Source organism: Martes martes (genome assembly GCF_963455335.1).
Source record: "Martes martes genome assembly, chromosome: 15".
Classification (NCBI taxonomy): domain Eukaryota; kingdom Metazoa; phylum Chordata; class Mammalia; order Carnivora; family Mustelidae; genus Martes; species Martes martes.
In genome coordinates, this window is record NC_137903.1 from 55,514,374 (window position 1) to 55,538,584 (window position 24,211).

At 49.6% G+C, this 24,211-nt stretch overlaps 1 protein-coding gene and 1 pseudogene across 2 annotated transcripts in view; both read left to right on the plus strand.

Moving 5' to 3' along the window:
- The window catches only part of LOC308356155 (kinetochore-associated protein NSL1 homolog), a gene marked incomplete at its 3' end in the record, with an annotated part of 431,182 nt that overhangs the window by 325,982 nt on the left and 80,989 nt on the right, over positions 1 to 24,211 (plus strand). The window lies entirely within an intron of this gene.
- On the plus strand, positions 7,364 to 20,518 carry LOC308355570 (basic leucine zipper transcriptional factor ATF-like 3; annotated as a pseudogene). Its single transcript has 5 exons — positions 7,364 to 7,465; positions 8,870 to 9,061; positions 9,260 to 9,388; positions 12,151 to 12,255; positions 20,333 to 20,518. The product of its transcript is annotated as a basic leucine zipper transcriptional factor ATF-like 3 (transcript).

A 24,211-nucleotide genomic window follows, 5' to 3' on the forward strand; every position in this document is an offset into this window, starting at 1 on the left:
ATCGGCTTGGATGGTATGTGGTGGACCTTCTCTGGAGGCAATTCTTCTAATCCAAATACTGCTTGTCCCAATGTGGGTTTTCATCATATACTAAACAATTAAACCTTCAGTGAGTACGTGTTCTAGTTGAGTTTGAATACCAACTTGGCCACTTTTCCGGATAACCTGGGCAAGTGTCTTAAACTCTCTGTGCCTCAAAGCTTTCATTTCTAGTGCTGGTTATTCCTACATCCAGGCACTGGGCTTGGGAGTGGGGATAGAGTGATGAATAAGACATTGCCTTTGCCCTCCTGGGTTTTCTAATCTAGTAGGGGAAGAAAGATGTACAAATGAGGAATGGGACATTAATATACATAAAAGCTGGAAAGACACACACCCAACCAATGACAGGCATTGGCGGTGGTGATCACTCAATTTATCCATAGTTGTTGAGTCTCCCCTTTTTACAGTAAGAGTGTATTCATGGATTTGTTATGTAAATTTAAAAAATTGGAACTTCATTAAGAATAGAGTAAAAAGATATGTAGCTAATTCTGATTGTCAAGGAAAGTCTTTATGGAGGGACAGATGCTTAAGTTATACCATGAAAGAGGAGTAGATGCTCATCATACCAACTGAGTTAGTGGTGGGAAGGGGATATGTTTGGAAAAAAGAAGATGGAAGCAGAAAGACAAAAGACACAGAGAGTGGAGAATACTCGGCTGGTCTGAAGGATCCCAAGCAGTCCTATTACATGAGCATAAGGGATGCTGTGGCTCAAGAAGCAAGAGAAGGCTGGAGAGGTGGAGGGAGCCACAGAAGCCGAGAAGGGTCGTGCTTCATCCTGGTGACAAAGGACACTTGATGACAGGGAGAGATTTTAAATACAAGAGTCATGTGCCAAATGTGCATTTTTAGATGGGCTGGAGGCTCATGAAAGCAGGAGAAGGAAGGTCTATGACGGGGCTTTTCTACAGTCCGGGTGAAAGAGGATGATGGGGGAGGGAGAAATGAAAGGTGGGAGGAATTCCAGAGAAGTTTGGAGATAGAAGCAGAGTTGGTTTTACTCTGAAGCCAGTGAAGTGTGAGGACATCGTGTTGATCTTTCCAAGCCCCGGGACGCGATCATAGCACTATGTTTACTCAGTTATGTATTTTCATAACATTAGCAGAAGAAAGATATTTTAACTGTAGTTAATTAAGACTGTGGGTTTTTTGTTTTTTGTTTTTCATTCCAACTTTCTCTTTGGCATATTTCCTTTCCTGTCAGGTGACACCAGGGTGACTGTGTACATTTTTAAGAGACAGCGAAGGGCAGTTGGGTTGGTATACATCTAGTTTGGGAGACTGGTGTAGGGAATGGCTTCCAGGATACTTTTAACACCCACCGTGCCAACTCACCTGCCACGCAAAGGGGCAAGGCAGAGGTTATTGTGATATGAACGTGTCCTATGGTATTGGCACCGGAAGTCAGCAGGCAGTGAAGGTTTGAAATATACTCATTCAAAGCTAGTTGGTGGCCAAGTCTTCCAATTATTGGCTATGTAACAATGGAAGATTTGGTGCTCATGGATGTCTACTCAAAAAGGAAGTCCTCAGGGCACCAGGGTGGCTCAGTCCATTAAACGTCTGCCTTCCGCTGGGTCATGATCTCAAGGTCCTGGGTTTGAGCCCCACCTCAGGCTCTCTGCTCAACAGGAGTCTGCTTCTCCCTCTCCTTCTGCCCTTGCTCATGCTCTCTCTCTCTTACTCTCTCTCTTTCTCAAATAAATAAATAAAATCTTGAGATAAAAAAAAAGGAAATCCTCAGAGTTCAGGACATAACTGATGGGGCATCTGACACAATTATGTATACATAAACTTTTTTTTAGAGGAAGGAAGGGCAAAGGGAGAGAGAGAGAGAGAATCTTAAGCAGTGAAGCCCAACATGGGCTTGATCTCACAACCCTGAGTTGAAATCGAGAGTCAGACCTTTTTCAGTGCCAATTCTATGCCTAGGAGTAAGAGGGTAATAGCCTAACACAGTGTGACTAAAACACATTCTCCAAATATCTTCCCACTGGTAGAGTTAGGGAGCCTACCATTCCACTCTTTGATATTTGTCCTTTGTGTGAATGCATCATCCATACTTTTTCCTTCTGAAATGCAAATACTTTCAGTACCGGTAGCAAGAACACCCTTGCTGTCTTTGTCTTTCCTCTCTGAGAAATGAGGGAGAGAAAAGCCCTAGGGGTGCGAAGTTTGTATGGAGGAAATGTCCTGATGTGTTTCCGACTGGGCTGCAGAGTCCAGAGCTTTGCCTTGGGCTGCAAGCCTCCTGGGGAACCCCAGGCCACAGAGATAGCTTCAGGGAGTCCATGTGTCTAGAAGGGGCTATGGAAGGGAAGTCGCTAAAAACAAACTTTGACGTGTTCTTTGGGGCAGGTCCTCATCTTCTATTTTTCTGTTCCTGTTTTTCTTTTTCTTCTTTACCAGGAGTCCAACAAGTGACCTGAGAATCAAGTTCAATCCTTTTGACGCTGAACGGTAGTTCACCTAAAAATGTTCCCTAATTAGCTAGTAGGATTTTCATACCCTGCTGGCAGGGCTATTAATTGCAAGGTCGTTTTGCAATATTGGTCGAATACCTTGAAAGTAGATAGCAATTCTATTCCTAGGAATTAAATATAAGGCCATACTCAGAGAGGTGCGAAGCTATGTGAGTACAGTGATTGCTATGGACTGTATTATGTCCCTCCCCAATGCATGTGTTGCAACCCAAGTCCCAAAAGTGAATGTAGCTGGAGATTGGGTCTTTAAGAGGGTAGTGAAGGTTTAATGAAGTCATAAGGGTGGAGCCCCCATCTAATAAGACCATGGCCTTATACAAAGAGAAAGACAGAGACATCGCTCTTTCTCTCCCCCGACTATGGGAAGACACAGTGAGAAAACAGCCATCTACAAGCCAGAAAGAGAGTCTTCACCGGAAACTCAACTGATCAGCAACTGTTCTTGGACTTTCCAGCCTCTAGAACTGTGAGAGATAAATTTCTGTTGTTTTAATCACCCAGTCTATGCTCTTTTGTTATGGCAGCCCTGGCTGACTTAAGACAATGACATTTATAACAATGTTGTCTACATATAAGGAAAAACTGAAAACAACAGAGTAAAGTAATAGATAATAGATCAGCTATGGTATATGTCTACAATGGGGTGTTATGCCTGTTTAAAATGATGATGTAGATGGATATTTATTGTTCACGGAGAGAACAATAAATACAACGTCACTGACTGTCACACAACAGGACTGAAATTAGGAAAGGAATTTTCTCATTCTAAAAAATGTACAAGAAATTACAAATTAAAAAAAACTGACAAATACCAAACACAGCAGAAAAATACTATATTTTTAATTACCTCCCTGACATACCTCTATAATACTTTCCTCTTACAATGGTAAGCTGCATACTCTTGTTCCCTTCTTCGTAAGACAATGCTTCTGTAATGTAGTGTTTCTATAACTGGAGTAGGAAGATAATCCAGTCTTTTCATGTGGATGAAAATTTGACTTAAAAAATATTTAGATAACTTCCTTCACAACACATTATTAGTAATGCCACTTTTTAGAACTGTCACACTTGGGAAACCCTCCTAAGGTTTTTAATGTGTGAGTTGTAGTATTTCAGGGCATTTCCTTTTGTTTTCCACTGATTCATCCTAAATGTTCTTAGAACTGGTGACACCCGTCAAGCAATCATTACCGTTGTCCCCGCTGTCGTGGCACATTATCTTTGTCGATGTCAGTGTTTCAACAAGAGAGCAGCAAGAACGGTAAGTACTTTTCCATAGTGTGTATAGTCCACTCTGCTTCATTACTGCATCATCAGACCATCTAAGACCCCGTTCATTGCTTCCGTCTGACATTTATCTTTTCTTCTGATGTCTTTGCTTCTAGTATAACCCGAAATGTGTCTTTACAGTTTGCTTTTTCATGTCAGAAAATTTTCCATTGGCTTTAATTGCTTATCTTCACCACTTTTTTACACGTCATTAATTTTATACATTTTTTCTCTGTTTAATACATAAATAAACTTAGCAAAGATAAAAGATAGTGTCCTTCAAATACGAACCAATCAGGAGTCTGTATTTTCTAACTTCTATTGAAAATATTCCAGAACACATTTCTGAACAGCAATTAAAATATTATCATCAAGCTTTACAAAATATACCACCTAGCAAAGAAAAAACCACTTAAGATATACTTATAATCATATAAGCTGTATTGTTGATGTTATTCCTGGCAAGAGAGGATGCTTTTTGACTAGACATACACAAGTACTCAACCCTCTGCTTATAATTTTGCATGTGTGATGATCTGGAGAATTTTCAGAGAATTTCTTCTGGGGACATTGGTTCGGTGCTGTGTGAAAATGTTCATTTCTCAGTACAAAGAACCTCCTCAGGTGAGTTAGCATGGGGTTCAGTAGGGATATTCCTGGCAGCCATACAATTAGCAATAATGTGATTCTAGACAGAAGTGACTACAAACCACATACATATAACCCAATACAGAAGTACAGCTCTGATGAACCTTCCTTGGCAAAGTCCCCCAGATGCCCATAGCCGGTTCAACACCTCCAGACATAAAGGGAGTGAGGGGAGTTTGGGGTGAAAAGAAACAGTGGTCTTAAGCATTTATAGTTGAAATAGCCCACTTTTGCAAATCTTATTACAGCCTATCACCATATAGACACATTGCTAGGCCCCCTCTGGATCTTGAGAGGGGCCTACCCAAGTGAAAAACCATTAAGTCTACAGACAATGACTTCCTGGCACATGGGTCTTAGCCCCCATTGCTTTCAGCATCTTCCAAGCCCTCATCCCCGCTCTCCTGGATTATTGCCATCACCTCTTGTTTCTTCCTTAACCCTGTGGGACTGTTTTTAACACCTAGATCAAAGGGATCCTATATAACCTTAGATCATGTCACACCTCTGTTCAAAAGTCCAATATTTTCTTATCTCGCTTCGAGTAAAAGCCTGCCCCTTTGCCTTTCTGGCCTCACCTTTGGCCTCACCTCACTTCAGGGTCCTCTAGTTTCTAGAATGGTCAGGCATGTTTCCAAGGGGCTCTTGCATTTGCTGTTCATGGGCCACCTGGGCCACCTGGACCGCCCCCACCCAGTTATTCACATGGCCCCCACTCTGTCACCTCCTTCAGGAGAACTTTGCTTGGTCTCCCTTCACTGTGCCCTATTTCTCATCCCTCCTCTTTATTTCCCCATAGAACATACCACCATCTAAATGTTACATTTTCCCCCTCTAAATACCATATATGTTTATTGTTTGTTTTCCTTCCCTAGAATTTGACTCCCTGAGCTGTGGATCTTTGCTTTGTCCATTGTCTGACTCACTTCTGGTAAACATGGGGGTCTCTGCCTTCAACTTTCCTTTCTCTAGCCCCACCATGACCTCACAGGACCACCTTCTGAGAAACAGCAGGGAACACAGAGTTACTGGAAAGCCAGTTTCCCTAAAAGAGGGTGAGTAGTGACAGGGTTTTCTAGCATTTCAGCAACTTGTTTTTATGAAGAACTGTCATCTTATGAAGTGAATCTCCAGAGGATTTGATCACTGAGCTATAAATCTCCTTCACCTCCTCCCCCATCCCTCGAGATGTAATCCAGGGTCATTGCGGTAGGAATAGGAAATTGCCAAACCATGTAATTTCTCCCCCCTCCCCTGTTCAAAGGAAAAACTACGGATACAAAGGAACGGCAAAAGAAGAAAAGAAGACACTCGAAATGTCTGTTCTTGTTAATCTTTTCTTCATTTTCACTGTTTTTTTCTCCTTTTGACGTAGAATAAAATGAATCAGAAATCACAGAAAAGCAAGAAAATAGGCTGTTACTAGAGCCTCCCCTTGGTCAAAGAGATGTTGGCATTCTGGTGTGAACAGCGAAAGCAATAGTTAGTGCTTGTAAATATAAGATGTTTGAAGATGTTAACATAATAAAATGTTCTCTGAAAGTTTTTTTAAAAAAATGGGAGGGGGAAGGAGAATTACTTATAATCCCACCACTACAGCAGAAAAGCTACCACTTTGTTATATGCTCTTCCAATTTTTTCTCGTACCCATACATTTTGTCTTTGTGGTATGAAAAAAAAAAACACAGCATAAAATTTACCATCCTAACCATTTTTAAGCATACAGTACAGTAGTGTAACGCATGCATTTTTTTTAATATTTAATTTATTTGACAGAGTAGGCAGAGAGAGAGGGGGGAAGCAGGGTCCCCGCCGAGCAGAGAGCCCGATGTGGGGTTCGATCCCAGGACCCTGGGATCATGACCTGAGCCGAAGGCCGGCTTAACCCACTGAGCCATTCAGGTGCCCTGTTATACATGCATTTTATACATGTTATGCTTGTACTTCTTGTAACCTGATTTTCTTTCTCACTTTACCTTATATCCTATAAATCTTCCATGTGGCAAATCTGTCTGCATGCTTGTAATTTTAAAGATGCATACTGTTCTATCCCATGACTAAAAATATTTTAGTCAGCCATTCTCCTACAATTGGACATTTATGTTGCTTACAATTTTTTACTCTTAAAAATATTATTATGAGATTTCATTGCATATAATAGTTTTCTCTCTAGTATTTACAGTGATCTTCCTCTGATGATTTTCTAGAACTTTCCTAAGGAAAATGAAGTCAAAAGCGATGATTATTGCATGGTTCTTAAAAGTGGCAATAAATTTGCTTTCCAGTAAGTTTGTACCAATTTTCAACAATGCCAATGAAAGCAGCAATTTCACACTCTCACCAACAATCGATACTTTTTATTTTGCTAATTTAATATTTTTAAATGTTTCTCATGCTAATATACATATCTTTCTATAGATATTTTTCTTGATTATGTTCTCTGTTGGGAAATGCCAATTCATGTCCTTTGTGCAGTTTACTTTTGAGAGGCTGTCTCAATATTGTTCTTATTCCTTTTGATGGGTTTTAAAAATAGTAGAAATTTGAAATCTTTATCATAGCTATTGCGAATATTTTTTCTCCCTGTCTTTGTCATTTCTGGACATGCTCACATCTAAAGCACTTTAGCATTCTTGTACAGTTCAGATCTTTCTGATGTGGTATCTCCTGTCACATGTGGTCTTAGAAAATTCTCTCCAGGATTCTTAATCCCAGGGCCTTAGTAAATAATTTAATTCTGTTTTATCTCCCTGGTCTTACTTTCTGTATCTAATTATTTAATCCATTCATTTTGATGTGTAATAGGTCAAATTGACCTGTTCCTTAAATGCTCACTAGTTAACCCAGAGTCCTCCTTTAAATATATTTGAGGAGACACAAGGCCTATGCCTATACGAAGAGTTCTCGTGTGCTGGGACATGGATCAACGCTCTGTGGGGAGCGAGGTAGAAGGTACAGCCCCAGAGGACTTCGGGTGTGGTGTGGCTCCGTGGGAACAGGAGATTGGCAATACCCAGAACGTAGGATGGGACAGCACCTAAATGTCCGCTGTGCTTACACCTTACCCTTTCCTTCCTAAGCAGCACTGGAGAACGAAAGCACTTCTGAAAATTCAAGACCACTTGACCCAGAGGTTTTCCTATCTTGCTAGAGTCCTTATGTTTCCAGGAATTGAAGGCTCTCAGCCAATGTACTACAATGAATTTACTGCGTGTGTGTGTGTGTGTGTGTGTGTGTGTGTGTGTAGCGCTGTACTAGGAAGACTGTGTACCTGTGTGGTTTGCAAAAGTAATAGCTCCAGGGCAACGGTGAGTGATGTAGCATGGGAAAAGGATAAACGGAAGATGAGAAAATAAATCGAGGCGGATAACTTAGCGTAGAGATGGCTCCTGTGTAGCCCTGATGGTATAAGGGTAAGGCACTGTCCCTGAAAAGGGCTGCTCCCACCCTCAGTCCTCCCAGCCGCCTTGCACCTCAGCCTTCTGTTGGGTCGCTGGAATCCCCTGATCCCGGAGACAAGATCTTCTGCTTATTTCCTGGCTCCAGGCCAGGCAACCAAGTTCACTCAAGCTGCATCTCAAAGCTGTTGCCAGGATATTCAATCCTGGTGGAGAGCCATGTGCTCTGGCCTGAGAGCGCCAAGCGCCCGCCCCCATCCCCTGCTGCTGCCCACAAGCCTCAACACTTAAGCGACCACAGTGGGAAGGCACATCGGACCTCCTGGCGCTGGTTCCCACCCGCCCATGTAGGTTCGCGGTTATCTTTCTTTCCCGGGGCCTGCAGTAAGCAGACCACAAACCCAAAACCGCTCGTTTTTCTCTTCGGTGGGCCCAAGTACAATACTGCTTGACTTTGTATCTTTGCACTGGCAGGCAGGTGGAGGGGAAAGCGCCGATACCTCTACCCTGTCCCCAGCTTGGCATTAAGGCTCGCATTTTAACTTGTGGGCAGAGCACCTGGCGCTTTAACCTAAAGGAAAAAGCATCTGAGGTTCAGACCAGGTCGAGAGTGACTTCCACCCTGGTAGATTCGCTCTCAGGACGACCTCCTCCTCCCCACCCCATAAGGAGGGAATTCACCCTCGGGGCGGCCCCGTCTCGCTCTCCCCCACAGCCCCGCGGCGTCCCTGGAAAGAAGGGCACATGCCCCCGCAGACAGGCCCTGGGATGCCGCGGCTCTCAGGGTGGGCATTGGGACTCGGCAACGCTGGCTGCTGGCTCCTGGCCTGCGCCTCGCGGGCAGGGGAGCCCTGGGTCGAGGAAGGAGTGAGGATGGAGCCTGGGCGACCGATCGCCCCGAAGAAAGTCCCTAAACACTGACCCCTGCGCTAGGGAAAGGCGGGGCCCCGGGCGCCCAGGAAGATGCCAAGATGGGACCTGGAAACAGCCCCCTTCCCGTCCAAGCCACCCACTTGTGTTTCTCAGCCTGAGTTCCCCGAGAGCGTCCGAAGGACCCTAAAGGCTGCGCTGCGTCTCCCTGACCCCTCGGGCCCCAGCGTCCCTTCTCGTGAGTGGGGCTTCGCGTTCCCTCCCGGGTTCCGGAGCCGCCACGTGACTTCCACGAAGCGCAGGGACCCAGTGGAAAGCCGCGACAGGGGTGGGATTTGGGTTCCCGAGGTGCGGCGAGAGGGCAGGGAGAGGAGGAAAAAGGGGCGGGAGTGAGGGGCGGGCCGTGGCCGGGGAAGGGAAACCCGAGGAGCGAGGCGGCCGCAGGCGCCGGGAGAGCGGGAAGCCCGGGGTGGGGGGGGGGAGGGGAGGACGGAGGGCGGCAGGTGCGGGGCCCCGAGAATGCGGGTGACCCGAGAGTGCCGATAGGCAGAGCCCCGCGTGCAAGGCGAGGCAGGCCGGGCCGGAGGAGCGCCCGGCACGTCGCAAGTGCTCCCAGCGGCCGGCAGCGTCCTGCAGAGGAGCGTCGGGGCGCCTGGGAACCAGCCTCAGCCGCAGGTAGTGGACTAGAGGCTCAGGGAGGCCGGCGGGCGTGAGGGGATGGGAGCGCCGAGGGGCACGAGGAGGTGGGTCTGGGGCTCCGGGGTGGTGAACGCTGAGTGCTGGGGTGAAGGGCGCTGCGGGAGCCAGAGACCGGCAGGAGTGGGGTCGCGGGGCAGGAATCCCGCGGGCGCTTCTGCCCGGTGGTCCCCAACTCACGCACAGTGCCCGCCGCCTCCGGAACGGTGACCCGGCTCCTGCGCCCCGGGAAGCGGAGAGGCCGCAGGGCGCAGACGACCGGGCACAGTCCACGCTTCTCCGCACGTGGGATCCGCGCTGTCCCGGCGTCGCCATCCTCGCGCTGGCGCCCGCTGCCACCCCACCCCCGGCGCGCGTGGCCCTTTGCAGGCGCCAGTGTGTGCAGAGGGGAAATTCGGCCCGAAGGGGCAGCTCGTGTCCAGGCACTCCCAACATCTACCCTCCGAATGGGGAACTCGCGACCCATCAGCCTAAGGGTGCGGGGTGGGGGCCCCGTAGCGGGAGAACTCCAGTCCCTCTGCTGGTGGAAACCCCTTGGCCTGCGTTCAGCCCTCTGTGCTGTCACTGGTAACATGTACAACTGCCTACTCTGGAAACAGATACAGTTGCCCGCGGGGATGGCAATCAGAGAACTTCCCACTCGGTTGCTCTGGAGGGAGTCTTCATCGTTATGTCCCCCCTCCTCCCCTTCCCAATTCGATGCCTGGCACATAGTGTCATCAGGTGACGCTAAAGAGTCACACATTTCTGAGTTTGGACCTCGGTTTAACCACACACAAGTTGAGTGGCCTTGAGCATTTTATTTAACTTCTTTGAACCTCAATTTCCCCACCTGTAGAATGAATATAGTAATAATCTCTCGAAATTTTTATGACTAATTAAGATATGGTTAATAATTTATGATTATCTTAACACTTGGCTCCTCTCTTTCTGTTTTGATTGAATGTTACTGCTGGGTTCTCAGCTGTGACCATATGGATAGGTGATTACATCCAGGTTAGAGTGTCTTGCTCCCAGAGGACAGGATGCAGGTTGCTTCCTTGGGTCCTATGACTTTTTAATTGTGAACCAAAAGGCATGATTTGGAGACAAGCACTACGGGAGACTCGAAAAATGGCAACCTCCACAGGTTACTGTAATAGTAGTAACCTATTACTATATAATAGTAGCCTCCTTAGGTTATTAAGGGCATACCATGTGCTGGGAGCTTTAGGTTAAAATCTCATCTTATCCGTATGCTAGTCCCAAGCATTAGGCTGTTGGAATGATTTATGCAGTCATTACCAATCGGTTGTTCCGGGCATGCATCTTAGTGCCTAAAACAGTGCCTGGCACACGGCAGGTACTCAGTTAATACTTGCTGAGAGAATGAATGACTCACACTTAGGATAAATGAGAAAACTGAACATTCAGAGAATTTAAGCCATTTCCCCCAAGCTGTATTGACAGTAAGAGACAAAACCAGTGGCTATATATTTCTATAGCTAGAGTTCTGTCCTGTAAACCACATTTTGCCCCTGTGGTGTCCTGGTTATGTTAACCAAGACTTCTTTGCCTCTGAAAAGCTACATTTTACCACCTTGTGCCTGTTCCCTTAAGCACTACTTCCAGACCACATCTATTTGTTATATTATTTATAATATGTTATCTGTCTCCTTCTATAGGCTTATATTCTTCTGTATACTGAAAATTCTTTACTCACCAGAGTTTGGGGAGAAGTGTCTCTCCTATTTGGAATACAAAACCAGATAAAATAACTGAAATTACCCATTATCTTATATTATCAATATTTGCTCTCCACTAATGTTAATAACTGAGTAGCTTTCCTGTGTTTGTATCCCACTAACCTCTTGGCTTTTAAACTGTTTAAAGGTAGCATACCACATCCCCGCCCTTTGGTACCTTCTCACAGGGTTCTGGAAAGCAAATACTCTCTACTTCTCCATGTTTTTTCTGTAACTGAAATGTTTTTCATCTTGGTAGATATATATATATATATATATATATATATATATATATATATATATATTATCCTGCCTGTTTCAGGATAACTCTTGAAGGATTCAACTAGGTGTGGTTGTATCTCATATAGAGCTGAGAGCTTTCAAGACACATCATGAGTTTGCTTTCTGATTCACTCTGACCTGTGAAAATGTCCATCGAGCATTGTTCAAATGAAGTGTCTGAGATCATTTGGTGTGTTGGTAGAATTGTGTGGTTGCAGTTAGTTGTCAGTGTAAAATGTGCATGCAGTATCAAAAGTACCTGTTTGTTTGTGGCGGGGTAAGGCCTGCCGCACAGCGAGTTCCAGATAGCACATGCCTTCTGCCTTCCGTGTTCTCGGATGCACGTTGACACCGCACCTCTTCCAGGCACACACCCTGTGGGGTAGAAGTTTATGAACGTTGGTTTGGAGTCCAACAGACCTGAGTTCCACTTCCCATTTCCCCACGTCTAGCTGTGATACCTGGAGCAAGTTCCTTAGCCCCTCTGAGTTTCTTATCCTCATCTTTTAAATGGCAGTCTCACCATACATTTCTCAGGGGGGTCATGGAATGAGCAGCTAAACTCAGCCAGGGCACAAGGCTGAACAAGGGGCTAGGGCTGTCCCACCCATGTAGCAACAAGCATTGCCAGGACTGCAAATAAAATGGTGAAGTGATGCTGAGGAAAGGGACAGGGCAGTGGAGGTCGAAGCAAGGCGCCCCAACAGCGCACCTAACCACACATTTCGGCCCCAGAGCCCAGACGATGATGACCGGAAGGTCCGAAGGAGAGAAAAAAACTGAGTTGCTGCTCAGAGAAGTCGGAAGAAGCAGACCCAGAAGGCTGACAAACTCCACGAGGTGAGCCTGTGGTTGGGGCAGAGCCACATTAAGGCCACGGAAAGGAGCTGTGGGGGTGGCCCCAAGGTCACGTCCTGGTCACCACCAATTTGGACACGTACGTTTCATGTCACTGCATCCTTCCAGCCCAGTTTTCCGATCCTTCACGGACATCTTTATCCCTCATCCGCTGGGGGTTCCTCTCTCAAGTTCCTTTCATTATAAATCAGAACAAAACGAAACAAAACCTCCTCTCGATCCCAATTCCTTTTCAAGCCCCATTTGTTTTCTTTCCTTCCTCCCCTCCCTGCTCCTCCCATAGAGACCTGCTGTCTCCATACGCTCAGTGCCATTTATTTCCCAGTCTTCTGTGCTGGCGTTTCTGCCGCCCCGTCCCACCCCACCCAGCACGCACGCACGCACGCACGCATGCACGCACACGCACGCATGCACGTGACCGTACGCAGGCCACGTGCGCGTGCGCACACACATCCTTTCCGCAGAAGCTGCTCCCGCGGGGACCCCTAGTGCCTTGGCACTACCTGATCGAGGACTTCTTTTAGACTCACCGACTGTGACCTTGCTGACCTTGCTGACCTTGCTGAACATTTCACACCATTGACCTTCCCCCTTTCCTGAGACCTTCTTTCCAGGTCTTCAGCTTCTAAAAGACCGCATTTCCCACTGGACCTTCCTAACCACCTTTCTTCTCCGTTTCTTTGCTACCTTCTCTTCCTCTGTCAGTTCTCTTAAGTTTTGGTGTTGACCAGGCTTTCGGACGCTGCCCTTTCTCCTTCCCACCCTGAAGATACGATCTATTCATCTGTTCTCCCAGCATTAGCTCCCCACGTTGACTACTCCAGGCAAGACCTCAGTTGGAGGCCCCCCGACCCCCTATCTCCAGTGTCTGCTTAGATGTCCTCAGATGGGTGGGCTGCAGGCTGCCTGGATGCAACACGGCTCTGATATGTGTGTTTACCCTGAGACACTCTCTTCTCCTCCTGTCTTCAAGTGAAGTTAGTGGAGCTCACCAGTTTTCTCATCATCCACGTCAGGAACCTGGGATTTACCCTAAACTTTCCCATTTTCCTCTACCCTTATGCATAATCCCACATAATCTCACAGACAGAACATGGGAACTGCCCCATATCAGGCACTGGCCTCAAAGGTATCCAAGTGTCTGTGCAAAGAACTGGTGATAATTCTGAACGCTCATCTTTAGACAAGGTTGGTGTAAATCACTGAGGATTTTAATTTAGCCCTTCCCTGCCTGCTGTCTTGTCACAGCTGGTCTTAGCAAGAGGGGTCTGGGGGCATTGACAACGTAGCAGATACCGAGGTATTATGAGGGGAAAAACAATCTCTGAAAAGCCTGTCACGGTAAACTGATAACAGGTTAAGGATATACATACTCCGGGGGAGGCAACCAATGATCGAAATTCACAGTGGGCATAAATTACGAATATCAGACTCTTTCCTGGAAGCAGGAAGGCTGGGCCCTAAAAGGAGATAGGGTCAGAGGAGATCCTTCCCAGCCTGAATTGGTCCCATAAACTTCCCACAGAGGAGTTGGAATGTCCTTTGTCTCCTTTCTTCCTCCCTCCTTGCGTTTGAAGCAGTCCTGGTTCTAGCCTCATGTTACCAGATTACCCCAGAGGGCACTTGTGGCCCAGTTAGGGCATGGCCCTGCGTTCAGACCCTATGTGCCAGCTGGACAGCCAGGGCCCTTCCCCTCAAGAAGCTTCTGGTCCCAGCCAGGTGCATTAATATAAGGAAACACTAGGGGACACTCATTTGTAAGTCCCAAGTGATTATGTGTGTGGTGGTGGCTAAATGACGATAAGACCTTCCACAGAGCAAGAGCAGGTAGATTCATTCCACAAATATTTGTTAGCACTACCATGGACAAGGCCTGGATGCTAGGTCACAAAGAGAGGAATAAGATCTTCCTATTTTTGAAAGCATAGGAGTTTTCAAGGAAAGTATATTCATTTCTTATGGATTTTGTAATAAATTATGACAAATTTGGCGGCTTAAAACAACACAGATTTATTATCTTACAATTTTGGAAGTCAGGCATCTGGAATGGGTCTCAACGGGGCTAAAATCAAGGTGTCAAGTGAGCTGTATTCTTTCCAGGGGCTCCGGAGAAGAATCCATTTCCTTGCCTTTTCTGGCTTCTAGAAGCTTCTGTGTTCCCTGACTTGTGGTCCCCTTTCATCGTCAAAGCCAGCACTGGCTAGTTAAGTCTTTTTCATGCTGCATTACTCTGACACTGTTCCATTGTCACATCTCCTCTGACTCTTGACTTTTTCTTTCACTAAGACTCTTATGATTACATTGGATCCACCTGCATAATCCAGGATAATCTCCCCACGTTCAGATTCTTAATCACATCTGCAAGGTCTTTTTTTTTTTTTTTTTTTTTTTTAACCACATAAGGTAACATATTCACAGTTTCCAGAGGATGGCTGTAGGTATCTTTGGGACATCTTTGGGAGGCCCTTATTCAGCCTACCTCAGAAGGTAGCATAAGGTAGCATAAATCTACAGGGTCAAGAAGACGGTTTCTCTCCATATCTGTCATTGTTGGATTTGATGCCCAAATGAGCCAGGTGCCTGGGAAAGTTAGGGTGGTACATTTACTCCTGCCTGATCCCTCTTAGAACCATGGGGGTTCCCCCTTCTGTAGGGTTCGTAGCTTCTTCTGTGGTCTACATGCCATGTCACATGATCAGATATGACAGGTGCTATTTTGGGAAATGGGGCTAATTGATCTGAAACCCATTCCCTCCATGGGAGAAAACTCCCTTCTCTGCCTCTGTGGAGCAGGAAGAGTAGATCCTGCTGACCCATCACCGGCAGATCACCTCATCGAGGCCAGTCTTGTTGAGAAACTCAGTGTCCAGGAGGCCAGGACAGTGGGTCCATCCATATACAGACCCCAAAGCTATAGCCCCCATCTTTACTGTCACTAGCTACATACTAGTGTTATTGGTCACAAGGGGCAGTGTGGGAGCAGGTGGCCGGCTCAGGAAAATGGAACTACATCCCAGTCCTGCTGTAGAAGAGGAACGTCATCTCTGGGTCAAAGGGTAGCACATGAATCATAGCTTTGCCAGTAATTCCTTACCTCCTTCCAGGGAGGGCATCCCAGTTATGGGGATCTTTGTTCTGTGGGGCCAACACAGAAAAAAAAAGTAAATATAGTTTAAAAAAAGGAGTATTTTCTTAAACTTTGAAAAAAAATCTATATGTTGAGGGTGGGGTGTCTGGTTTAAAAATGTGGTGCAGAATTGTTTTAGTGGCTCCAGGAAGTGAGTTGAGGGCAGAGCACCTAGCACACTGCTCTGGATCATGGCAGAAAAGCCCGTCAGGCCTCCTCGGGCTCCAGGCCCCATCAAGCATGGGGCACGTGGGAACCAGACACAGTTCTCAGAAACCTCAAACATGGGATCAGTCCCTCTCTCTCAGAGACACTAAAGGGTCCAGAAAGCTGCCACCTGGTAGCCAGGGCCACCGCCACTCCCTGGGGAGCTTCGGCCGTGAGAAGGGCTGTACTCAGTCCTTTCTCCATCCCATCCTGTGGGGTGACATAGGTGCATCTCTCAGAGGAACTCAAGGTCTTTATTTGCCTTCCTTGAATACCACGAAGGGGACCATCTGGAGCTTGGTTAGAATCCCCACCCTTCTCTGCTGCCCGCCTCGTTCACTCCCCCTTCCCTCCAGCACCCTGAGAAACCTCCTCCAGGAGCAGCTTCTAGAAGCCTCTGGGCTACCTCCCCCGGCTCCTAGTTCTCCACCTCCCCGGAGGGCAGGGCCGGGAGAGCCTGAGCAGGCCCTGCCAGAGGGAGGCTGGGGTCACTCTTCAGTCTGAGTCTTCCCCTCGGGGAGGTGGTTGCTGGAAGCCCGAGTGTGGTGCCGAGAAGCTGTTCCTAACGCCTGTGTGTCTGCACCTCCGCGCTCACCGTGGCTTTTCGAATCATCCTGTCGAGGCGCTGACACCTCTCAGGGGGTTGGGCACACGCCTGAGTCCACGTCCACAAATAAGGACGTGCGTGAACAGTGCAGCTCTGCAGCAGGCAGAACCGTGTCTCAGAAGTGGGTCCGACTGGTTCGAGCCAGGCAGCCCCAGGTGAAGACTGAGAAAGAACGTTGAGTCAGAAAAGGAAGGCAGGGATGCCATCCTCAGGAACCCCAAATGTCACCAACTGACAGATGTCTTGGGCAATTCGGTTGTGGTCTGTGTTGTCACGGCTTCTTCAGCTGTTGCCTGTTCTAAGAGAATGCTTCGAGTCGTCCCCCCTTGGTTCAGAAACTGATGATGACACCCATTTGTACAGCCCTCCCTGATGACACAATTTGTCTGCTGGGAAGGTCAGGGTGGGGCTAGGGAATAGGCTTTATTGTAAAATCCTGAGCACTCACAGCCCTTTACTGCTGGTAACCACCACGGGGAAATTTGGGGCCAGGCACTGCCAAGTGAAAGCAGAATTACTTCCTTGCTCAAGGGCTGCAGTTGACCTTGAAGTCAGGTTCCAAGCCTGCACGACCTTGGAAAAGTCACGGTGGCTCTCAGAGTTTCGCTTTCTTCGCTTGTGAAATGGGGTCTGTGTGTGGCTGTGCCCTTCTGATGGCCTTTTCCAAACCTCATTTCCTTTCTGCCTTCACTGTCACCTCTGGCCCCGGGACCCACATTAGCTCATTTGCCAGTTTTTCGTCCTGGACCCTGGATACCCCCAGACAGTCCCTCGGTCCCCAGTCAACCTCCCTTAGATGCCCAGACCAGGGTTTCTTGAATTCGACACTGTTGACATTTGGGACCAGCTAATTCCCTCTTGGGGGTGGGGGGCCTCTGCACACTGTAAGATTTTGTTTACGTTTGTGAAGTCGGGTACCTTCTTCTCGGTGTGAAGTGGGTCTTACTCCCCCTTCACCCCCATTTCCTCTCACCTCCTCTCCACTCGCCCCAGCTCCTCCTTTTATTATTTTTTTAAAATATTTTTACTTATTTGACAGAGATCACAAGTAGGCAGAGAGGGAGGCAGAGAGAGAGGGAGAAGCCGGCTCCCTGCTGAGCAGAGAGCCCGATGTGGGGCTCGATCCCAGGACCCTCAGGATCATGAGGGTCTGAGCCAAAGACAGAGGCTTAACCCACGGAGCCACCCGGGTGCCCCTCCTCCTTTTATTTTGTTGTTTGGTCTCACCAGAAGATCTTGACTTCTTCTCTCCTTTTTATTCCCTCGGCTCCATGAAAGTCCCTTAGCAGGTTGATGAGTAAAAGTCAAATCCCCGAAGAGAAAGTCCCCACAGAGAAGGCAAATGGGGGACCTTGAGGGGCTGGGGTTTGGGGGAAGCAGTGTTACTTCAGGAAGACATTAGGCAGCGTGGCCCCTCCTGGCTTCCAGAGATAAGGCTCGGGAGCTCGGGGCATCCTGCCACAAAACTCAACCAGCAAACAAGCTACTACAGAAATGGGATATTCTGCCACAGCAAAGACTTTCCTGTTTTTTGGAATCTAGTTAAAATGTTTGCTCATCGGAACCATTCACATCTGTTCTCCATTTTACTGGGAGGTGAGGAGCACGTCTAGTTTGTGTGTGTGTGTGTGTGTGTGTGTGTGTGTGTGTGTGTGTGTCTAGTTGTGTGTGTGTGTACGTGCGTGCGTGCATGTGTGTGTATACACACGCTCCACAGAGCTGCAGCCCGTCGTCCTGCGGCTGCAGGCAGCCTTCCCGAGATGACTGTCTTCCCATCCACCGCCTCCCCTGGCCCATGGAGGGCTTGTTGCCACATTGTAGATGGAACTCGGGCTCTAGGACTCGAGCTTCTGAGAGGCCCGAGGAAAGCGTGAGGAGTGGGGCCGGCAGCAGGGCTGAAGGCGGAAGGGGGCCCATGGGCTAATGAAGCCGGCCTGACCTGGGACAGCCTGCGGGGCGGGGGTGGAGCATACTCCAGACCACCCTGAGGGCCTGCCTGGGGAAGGCTCAGACGGCCTCTGTGTGCAGCACCTCTGGTGCCTAGAGGTGGGGAGGGAAGGAAGCCAGTGCGAGAAGGAGGCAGAGGAGTCACTGGGCGGTGGCCCATCAGGCGCAGCTACAGGAGAGGGGAGCAGAGGCTCCTAGGTGCTATACATTTCTGATCTTTGGGAAGCGATCTTGTTTAGTATAAGTAAGATTGAATGTGATATGAGATTGACTAGAACACATGATGAGGGTTGTGGTTCCATGAGGTGCCGTGATCCGGGAAGCCTTCCTGGAGGTGGTGGCCTTGAGCTGGGCTCACACAGGAATGGAGGAACGTACTCCAGTGGAAGAGAACAGCATTAGCAAAGGGCCAGAGTTGAGAATTTGCATGCGCTTTAGGGGCCTGTAAAAAGATCAGACTTTTTTAGTGTTATTTTTGAAAATTTACTAGTAAGAGAAAAGATGTGGTGGATAATAATAAGGTAGGGTCCCCACGTCAGGAAAAGCACGGTAAACAACATTGCAGCATGATTTAAATAAGGTTGGGCGCCTGGGTGGCTCAGTCGTTAAGCCTCTGCTTTCAGCTCAGGTCATGATCTCAGGGTCCTCGGATCCAGCCCCGTGTTGTCAGGCTCTCTGCTCAGCTGGGAGTCTGCTTCCTCCCCCTTCTCTCTCTGCCTGCTTCTGCCTCTCTGCCTACTTGTGATCTCTGTCTATCAAATAGGTAAATACAATCCTTAAAAAAGAATATTTAAATAAGGTTCTCATCTTCAAGATGATTTCTATCTGCCAGTGGCCAAGTACTGTAGAACTTACCAGTGACTCGGAGGAAGAGAAGGAAGACCTAACTATCAAGTTAATGGACAGCTTATAGCTGTGTAGTATCGTGATCCGTGAGCTGACCCGTTACGATTCAGAAAGACTTTGTAAGGCTGGAAGACGCCCAAGTGACCGCAGTGAAAGTCAGAAGAAGTGGATGTAGAGCGCACCCTGAATCTTCAGAACATCAGGCATCGTCCAGATATAGACAGAGAAGCAGCAGAGGCAGACGGAGCTTGCACTTCTCTGCAAGCTCAGGGAGAGTCCCCAGGGTGAGGTGGCTGCAGGCCTGGGTCCGTCCCCGGGGCAGGCCACCCCCGTGCATCTCCCTGTGCATGGTCACGCCATCCTCAGAATCGCTCTGGGAATGACTCTTTGCCAGATAGATCCTGGCAGGTGAGAGTGTGTGTTGGGATGACCCCCAGGAGGACAGAAGGACCAGAAGTCCTAAAACCCAAGGAGCTCAGGAGACCTGAGACAGTTGAGCTTAGGGAATACCTAAGGGGAAGTGGTATGGGGCTGCCTCCTAATATTACAAGAACTGCGATGTTGAAAAAGTATTGAATTTACTCTGTGTGGTTCCATAAGGTGGAACCAAGCCCAATGGATGGGTGTGAAGGAGCGAGAGCTTTTGTGTCAGTGCAAAGAGGAGCTTTCTAATAGAGCAGCTCAGAAAAGGCAGGGACTGTCCTTTGAAGAAGAGAGTGCCCAGCCCAAGTTGGATGTCTGGTTTCTACATTGTGTGGGTTGGGCTGAGGGGTATCTATGAGCCCCTCCAGGTGTAAGCCTCTGCCAACTCCGCTATGGTGGAAACGTCAGAGGTGAGAGCTGGGGGCGGAGCCAAGGCAAGGGATACTTTCCTTCATTTACTCATGCGGTCAGCAGAGGTGTATTGTGTTTCAGGCACTGTTCCAGGAGCTGGGCCCGCAGCGGTGACCCCAACAGAGATCTTCACCGAGCTGCTCAGCAGTTGGGGGAGGGGAGGCAGTCTGCACAGGGCCACAAGGTCACCTTCAGGAGTGACGGAACGTTCTCTTGATGCACGTTGACCCTTACCAAAGCTCACCGCACGAGACCCGTAAAACAGGTGTATTCTGTTTGAGGTAAATGGTATCTCAGTCAGGCCGGTTCAAAAAGCGCAGCCTGCCCTCTTGGACCTTTCATCCTGGTGGCGGGAGAGAAACAGGAAGCCAACAAAGAGGAGCGGTGAAGGGGGCTCGGCTCCGGAGGGAGCTGTCCCGGGGAGGAGGCCGGCCTCCCGGCAGGGAATGGGACTGCAGCGACCACGTCACCCACCCCGTGTCTCTGTGCAGGAGTATGAGTGCTTGGAGCAGGAGAACGCCGTGCTGCGGCGAGAGATCGGGAAGCTGACAGAGGAGCTAAAGCACCTGAGCGAGGCGCTGAAGGAGCACGAGAAGATGTGCCCGCTGCTGCTGTGCCCCGTGCACTTTGTGCCGGTGCCCCGGCCGGACCCCGTGGCCGGCTGCCTGCCCCGATGAAGCCCGCGGCTCGTCCTCCTCTGCCGACGGAGGAGCCTTGGTCTTTTTCACACCTGGTGGGGGAAGGGTTCCCTCCGTGTCTGTGTCCAGGGGGACCGGTGGCCAGGTCACCTCCTCGGAGCTCCTGGCCGTGTCCTCAGCACACAGCTTCCGCAGGACGCTCCCGAGGGCACCTCTCGGAGCCCTGAGTGGATCCGGGCCTGGAGGCCACCCTCGGCAGTCCCCTCAGTCCACTCTGGCAGCTAGTAGTTTCCATGTTGTGCAGAACTATTTCCTCCAGAATTTGGAGAATAAAGGTGGTTATGATCTCTCCTTTGGCCACGTTCCTGGAATTTAGACAGACAGGATGTTTCCTAGTCCTGCAGAGGTGGACGCCTTCTGTCTCCTCAGGCTGTTTTGTGCCTCCTGGGTCTTGCTTCCCCCTCCTGGTCATCGTCCCCGTGGTCATAACTGGGCTTGATGCGGGAGGCACCTTTGGGGGCCCGGAGAGCAAAGGCTGATGGGAATTCTTGCCACCGCAGCTGGGTCTCGAAGGGGTAGTCATGCTGGGCGGGACTTGGGCTTGTCTTCCGGTTGGGTGGCCCTCCGTCTCCGTCAACAGCCCCGCCCATGCTGGGCTCTCATGGGAAATGTTCTCTTCCAGGCTCGCTTTCCTGTCTCTTCTGGACACTCTTGGGCCACCTCCCCATTCCAAAAGTAGGCATTGGATCAGAGGACAGTTTGACTTTATGCTAGTATGAATCACAACAGAACGGGGAAATCTGTGCCCTAGTTGAAAAAAACAAATATTTTGGCAGATGAGGAGAGCAATTTCCTTTCCAAAGTCCCGTCTAACTATTATTTCAGGAAAAGCAGAACCAAGACAAGTGGAAGGTGGCCCCAGAGAGAAAAGCAAAATGGCAGAGGACTCCCCCATCCTCTTCCAATTCTCTTTTTCTCTGGACCAAGAGAGTTGTGGAGGGCAGAGCCATACCATCCTAAAGGGCACAAGGAACGGGAACAGAAGGAAAATGCTTTGCTGTAAATGTAGATGTTAAAAAGAAGAAAGTAAGAAAAGAGAGAACCCAGACCCTCCCAGGGGTGACCAACTTGCTGACTTCCTAACAAGTATACATATTGGCTACTTGTCGAGGGCCTCCTTGTTCCTGGGCAAGTGTCTCCTGCCCCCCAGGCCTTTCGTGGGAGGGTCTCTTGTAACTCACACCAGCTGCAGGCTGCAAGGTTTCCCTGGTCAGAGGCATTGGAACCTGCCGTTAGAGACCCAGGCACCTGCGGAACCAGGCCAGAGCTTCCCGGATGCGGCTGTTAAGGGGAATGGTGGCATTTCTTCGTAAGAGACATGTTATAAATCATAATCATCCGGCCTGATTCGTGCACTTTGCAGACAAGGGGCTCTGAGGCAGTGGGGGAAAGGCCTTGCCCAAGGTCCCCCGAGAGCGAGGAGCAGAACTAGGTCGGAACCCCGGAGGGTCTGACATGACTCCCGGTCCACCACCATCAAGCTGAAGCCATGTCGCAGGAGGTGACTCAGGGCAGGACCTGGGGTCTCTACGTGGCGTGACCTCGTGTCAGCACCTCACAAGGCTGGCCGGGACCACCACAGTGCCGGTGACCAGCCCATTCCTGAGCGGTAGACTCAGAGCCAGGGTCCCAGAGCCAACGTGGCTGTGAGTATGAACACATAGAGTGTCTGCCTGTACCAGCAGGTGTTTGGAAGCTGCCGTCTCTCAACTCCAACACCGTCTGTCCCTGCAGGGAGCACCTTCCGTGCTGGCCGGGTCTCAGGCAGGCCCCGTGGGACTTCCGGCGGTCCTGGCCTGCACAGTCCTCCAGCGGGACTGCCCGCTGATCCGCTCTGTGGATCTGTGGCACCGTGTCTGGCCGGCTGCTCCCCGGTTCCACTGCGAACCCCAGAGTGTCTGCGCCTGCTGGCCTCCCTGGCCTGAGTCCCGGGGCTCTGCACCATGATTCAGAGACCATCTCCTTCCATGGAGTTGCTCTGTGCCCCCAAGGCCTTGGGGCCCCCTGGCTCCTCTCCTCTGGCCAGGAGACTCAGGACAAGGGGCCCAGGGAGGATGGTGGGGAGCAGATCTCTCTCATACCATTTCCGCCCACAGCCATGGCCAGTCCTCAATCGCACGGCCTCACTCTGCGACCCGGGACGTAGCGGAGTAAAATTCGGCCATGTGCTCAGTGGGGGACAAATCGGATTTGGGGACTACCTGTCAGTCTCTGGCAGAAGAAGATCTAGCTTTGCTCCCTCCCTGTCACTGAAACTGTCCTCCTGCAGGTCCCCAGTCAGCTCTGGCTGCCAAATCTAATGGCCACACTTCAGGTCTGGTCTTCCTTTCGTCCCGCAGATTACGACACTAGCTTCTGCGTTTCCTTCCGTGTCTCTACCTGCTGCTTCACAGCAGAAAGGGGCTCCTCTTCTTGGGGCCTCCATCTCCCATCTATCCCCGAACTGATAATTCCTGCAACCGTACCCAGAACGACGGCCGGTATATTCAGGGGCCCTTCCCACGTCTCCGAGAGAACATCACGTAATCATAAGCCACTCGACACGTTCCCAGCCGTACTCACGATCGCATCGTCTTCCCTTCAAAGATGTTTCTCCATCTTTCCCGCTGGTCTGAGAAAGGGGTCTGCCCCCACCTGGCATCACAGCTGGAACCCCTGTGCTCCCAGAGTAATTCACCAAGCCCTTCAGTTGAGCCTCCCAAATACCCCAGGATCCGGTCACTTGGCTCCGACAGGCTAATGGCTTTATCTGCTAACAAGGCCTTGATTCCAACTAGCTGCTAAGCACGGGGGCCTTCCCCCCGAGCCGCGGATTCACGAAGGTGGAGCCGCCCCCACATCTGATGTCAGAGCAGTACATGTGACGTCAAGCAGCCCCAGCCAGGGAAGCTCAGGGTAGCGCATCATGGGGCTGGGGTCCGAGTCCCCTCCGGGATAACTGGCTATTGCGACAAGAGTTTTGAAAACCAAACGTTCACTGACCCTGGCTGCTAAGAACGTCCTGATCAACCTCCCCACTGGGGCAGCTCAGCTCCCCAGACCCCCACTCCGAAGAAACAAAAATTGTGTATAAACTTGAGGAACTACTGTATTATTCCAGGAGGGACAAGGCAAGTCGGTAAGTTGCCGGGGATTGGATTCACTCGGTTGTATTCACACGGTGGCTGCGTGCGCGGCCTGGAGCCCCACATCTGAATCGAGTCCCCCAGTGACGGTGTGTGTTGGGCTGGTGGAGGGAAGGGAGGCAGGCTGAGAAAGGCCCCTTCAGCATAGAAAGTGTCGGAGGGAGGAAACCCTTCCTTCACACCCACGCGGCCACCCCACTTGCTGTCCGCAACCCCTCCCTGTGTTGCTACAGCCCAGCCTTGAAGCCTGGGGTTTCCATCAATGAATCAGGCCCCAGTTTGGGCCCCAAACCTTGGTTGAGAATGATGACAGTAACGGACAGGAAAGCGAGACCCAAAAGCCCCTCTCTTCTTTCCCATCAACACTAGGGTTTCCACGGTCTGGGTTGTACTTACCAGGGCTGTGAGTTCTGTCCTAGCAGGAGCTAGAAGACAAGGGGGCGGCCCTCAATCTCATGGACACATCTTCCTTCCCACGATATCTGGGAAGTCCTGGCAGGGTCATCCATGCCACGGCAGGAAGGCTTATAAAGGAAAGCCAAGGCGC